Source organism: Gastrolobium bilobum, unplaced genomic scaffold (genome assembly GCF_033153095.1).
Source record: "Gastrolobium bilobum isolate Gb01-03AN ecotype WA unplaced genomic scaffold, APGP_CSIRO_Gbil_v1 utg15030, whole genome shotgun sequence".
Lineage (NCBI taxonomy): Eukaryota > Viridiplantae > Streptophyta > Magnoliopsida > Fabales > Fabaceae > Gastrolobium > Gastrolobium bilobum.
The window spans coordinates 224,502-228,922 of NW_026897079.1; the positions used below are offsets into that span (position 1 = coordinate 224,502).

Consider the following 4,421-nt stretch of genomic DNA (forward strand, 5'->3'; position numbering starts at 1 on the left):
TTTTTCACATTTTTTGAAATTATGTATCAGAATGCCACGGTTTATAAACTTTTTATCAATATGTCATGTTTCATGACCCGTCATCAGTCCCAACGGGTAAATTTTTGGTGCATCTGTTGCACCAAAGTTCAGTACATCTTATCAATGAGAGTATTATATATCAAAGGAGAGAGAGAAAATTTGATAGAGAAAAAAAAAATTTAGTTGGCATGTACTGAATCTTTGGTGCAACAGTAGCACCAAAAAATTATTCGTCTAGGACACGTCATTTTTTACAGCAAATTCCTATTTGCTCAACATCGTGGCAACTGATGATTTTTTTTTATGTATTTAAATTACTATTTTGGCACGTGTATACTAAACTTACCATGACTAATGATCGATCCTGAAATGTAACATATTGATATAATGTTTATGAAAATTGGCATTTCAATAATTAAAATGTCAAAATGTGACATTTTGATTCTTGTCCCAATAAGAAACACCTTCTTTGTTGACTGAGTCTAACACCATACTAATCGATGCCACTACAAAAAAAATTGCGCATATGGATTTTTCGATATCGTTGCGTCTAAATTACTTGATGCATATCCTTGTAGAATTTTACCTAACCAATACTCCTAGTTTATCATGTACTTTTTCTATTTTTTATTTTTATTTTTTATTTTATAATAGTTCGAATTTCTTAATTAAGGGGAACAAGTTTCTCCGACGCCACCAAACATGATATGGTAGATTTCACATTCACACTGTATGCATGTTCCCTCCACTATTTATATCAATCAATAGGAAGCAATCTCACAAGAAACGAAGCAGCGATCTTACACATAGCAATCTCACAAGAAGTTATCACATTCACACCATCTCGCGATCTCCCCTTCCCCAACCAAATGAAGCATTTTCCTTTCCACCTTTTTCTTCTCTTTACTTTGAGCTCACTGTGTTTTGACCCGAACCCAACTGCCTCTGCCTCAGGAAACGAAACTGACCATTTGGCATTGCTCAAATTTAAGGAATCAATTTCCAATGACCCATATGGAATTTTGGTCTCTTGGAATAGTTCTACCCACTTTTGCAACTGGCATGGACTCACATGCAGCCTCAGACATCAAAGAGTTACTGAGTTGAACCTACAAGGATATCACTTGCGTGGATTCATATCTCCACAAGTTGGCAATCTCTCTTTTTTGAGAAACCTCACTCTTGCAAGCAACAACTTTTACGGAAAAGTCCCAAAAGAATTGGGTCGATTATTTCGACTGCAACATCTCTCTCTCACCAATAACTCGTTGAGTGGGGAAATTCCTACAAACTTGACAAGTTGTTCTAATCTCAAAGGTTTATTCTTATATGGGAACAATTTGGTTGGCAAAATACCAATTGAAATTGCCTCTCTCAAGAAGCTTCGAGAGTTAAGCCTTGCAGTAAACAAGTTAACAGGAGGAGTTCCATCATTCATAGGGAATCTTTCATCCCTAACTCATCTCGGGGTGGGTGCTAATAACCTAGGGGGAGATATTCCACAAGAAATATGTCGCCTCAAAAACTTGACTTTCATATCAGTGGTTTCCAACCAAATGTCTGGTACATTTCCTTCTTGCTTTTACAATATGTCATCTCTTGCTACAATGTCAGTTACAGATAATGAATTTAATGGGTCTCTTCCACCCAACATGTTCCTCACCCTTCCCAATCTCCTACTATTTGAAATTGGCGGGAATCAGTTTTCTGGTTTAATCCCAACTTCCATCACAAATGCTTCCGTCCTTGGAATAGTTGATGTTGCTAGAAACCACTTCACAGGAATAGTTCCAAATCTAGGGAAGCTAACAAATATATGGGCTCTAAGTTTGTCTTCAAACAATCTAGGTAATAATTCAAAGAGGGATTTGGAGTTTTTGAAATTCTTGACAAATTGTAGTAAGTTGGAAGTTCTCTCTATAGCCAATAATAATTTTGGGGGTCGTTTGCCAAATTGTTTGGGCAATTTATCCTCCCATCTCGGACTACTATACCTTGGGGGTAATCAAATGTCAGGAAGAATTCCTGCAGAATTAGGAAATCTAATTGGCTTAAATCTCTTGGGCATGGGATATAACCACTTTGAAGGGATTATTCCATCTGCTTTTGGGAAGTTTCAAAAGATGCAATTTTTAGAATTGGATGGAAACAAGTTGTCAGGAGAAATACCAGCCTCGATAGGTAACCTTAGCCTATTGTTTCATTTAGGTTTAAGACAAAATATGTTCGAAGGAAATATTCCTCTAAGTATAGGAGATTGCAAAAAGTTACAATACCTAGACCTTTCGCAAAACAATCTTAGAGGAACCATACCCTTAGATGTTTTTAGTCTTTCCTCTTTAACAAATTTACCAGACTTGTCACACAACTCATTGAGTGGTAGTCTACCAGATAAAGTGGGCCAATTGAAAAATATTGATGTACTTAATGTCTCTGAGAATCATCTATCTGGTAATATTCCTGGAACCATTGGAGAATGCATAAGCTTAGAGTACCTTTGTTTGCAAGGTAATGCCTTCCATGGAATTATACCCACCACTTTGGCTTCATTGAAAGGTCTTCGACGATTAGACCTATCACGAAATCGCTTGTTTGGATCAATTCCTGAAGTTTTACAAAATATTTCTGTTTTAGAATACTTGAATGTATCTTTTAACATGTTGGACGGCAAGGTACCAACTAAAGGTGTCTTTCAAAATGCAAGTGAGTTAGCAGTGACCGGAAACAATAAGCTTTGTGGAGGTATTCTAGAGCTGCATTTACCACCATGCCCGGTCAAAAGTGAGAAACCTGCAAAACATCATGATTTAAGGTTGGTAGCAATAATAGTTAGTGTGGTTGCTTTTCTTCTCATACTATTATTCATTCTACCTATCTACTGGATGAAGAAAAGTAAAAAGAAATCATCTTTTGATTCACCAACAATTGACCAACTGGCTAAGATTTCATACCAAAACCTTTATCGTGGAAGCAATGGGTTCTCAACAAGAAACTTGATAGGATCTGGAAACTTTGGCTCTGTGTACAAAGGAATTATTGAGCCAGAAGACAAAGTTGTTGCCATAAAGGTCCTAAACCTTGAAAAGAAAGGAGCTCACAAGAGTTTCATTGCTGAATGTAATGCACTCAAAAATATTAAGCATCGAAATCTAGTTAAGATTTTAACATGTTGTTCCAGCACAGACTACAAAGGTCAAGAATTTAAAGCTCTAGTTTTTGAGTACATGCAAAATGGAAGCTTAGAAAGTTTGTTGCATCCTACAATAGAAATTGCAGATCAACCTAGATCACTAAACCTTGAGCAAATGTTAAACATTATTACTGATGTTGCTTCAGCATTTCATTATCTTCACTACGAATGTGAGCAAGCTGTCATTCATTGTGATTTAAAGCCCAGCAATATTCTTCTTGATGATTACATGGTAGCTCATGTGGGTGATTTTGGCTTAGCAAGATTGCTTTCAAGTATTGGAGTCTCTCTAATGCAAAGTAGCACAACTGGAATAAAAGGGACAGTTGGTTATGCTCCTCCAGGTATAACATTCTAATATTCGATTAAGTTGTGAAATATTTTGGCTTCTAGTTTTAGTTCTTCTTTCAAGACCTTCTATTTCCCTTTATGATCGAAGATAACTTTAATAACATCAACTGATTTGCATTTCATTTCAGAGTATGGAATGAGTTCTGAGGTGTCAATTGAAGGTGACATGTATAGCTTCGGGATTCTAGTTTTAGAGATGTTAACAGGAAGGAGGCCTACAGATGAAATGTTTAAAGATGGTCAAAATCTCCATGATTATGTTCAAACTTCAATTTCAAATCACCTTTTGCAGATTGTGAATCCAATTATTCTTCACAATGAGTTTGAGGAGGCTGCTAACAATGAGAACTTTGGCCTTGCACATCCGGATATAGAAAAATGTTTACTTTTACTTTTTAGGATTGCACTTGCCTGTTAAGTGGAATCACCAAAAGAAAGAATGAATATGGTTGATGTTACCAGAGAGCTTAATCTAATTAAAAGCTTCTTTCCTTGCAAAGCTTAGTGAAGGAAAACTGTTTCACAAACATAGGACACATGGTTAAAGGCACAGCCATACTGTTGTTATCAATTAATACTAGCAGATGTTTTGTATCATTTGCCTCTTGTATTTTTTCAAAATTAGAGCCCTCATAATACTCGAGGTTTTTTTCTTCTTTTTTTAAATTGTGATGTGCGTTAAAATTGTTTATTCTAGAATCTTAATATTTGAATGTTTTAAGTTATTTGTTGATGCAATCACTAAAGAATGATCAATCAAAATCATCCATATCTAATGAAATGATAAATATTTATGGTAAGAAAAGTGATTATACATGTAAAATAGTTAATTTAAAATGAAAATTTAAGGTGCTAAAAT

General features: G+C 35.4%; 1 pseudogene; it reads left to right on the plus strand.

The window, feature by feature from the left end:
• Nucleotides 1–841: 841 nt before the first annotated feature.
• On the plus strand, nt 842–4,067 carry LOC133303929 (probable LRR receptor-like serine/threonine-protein kinase At3g47570; annotated as a pseudogene).
• The last annotated feature ends 354 nt before the right edge of the window (nt 4,068–4,421 follow it).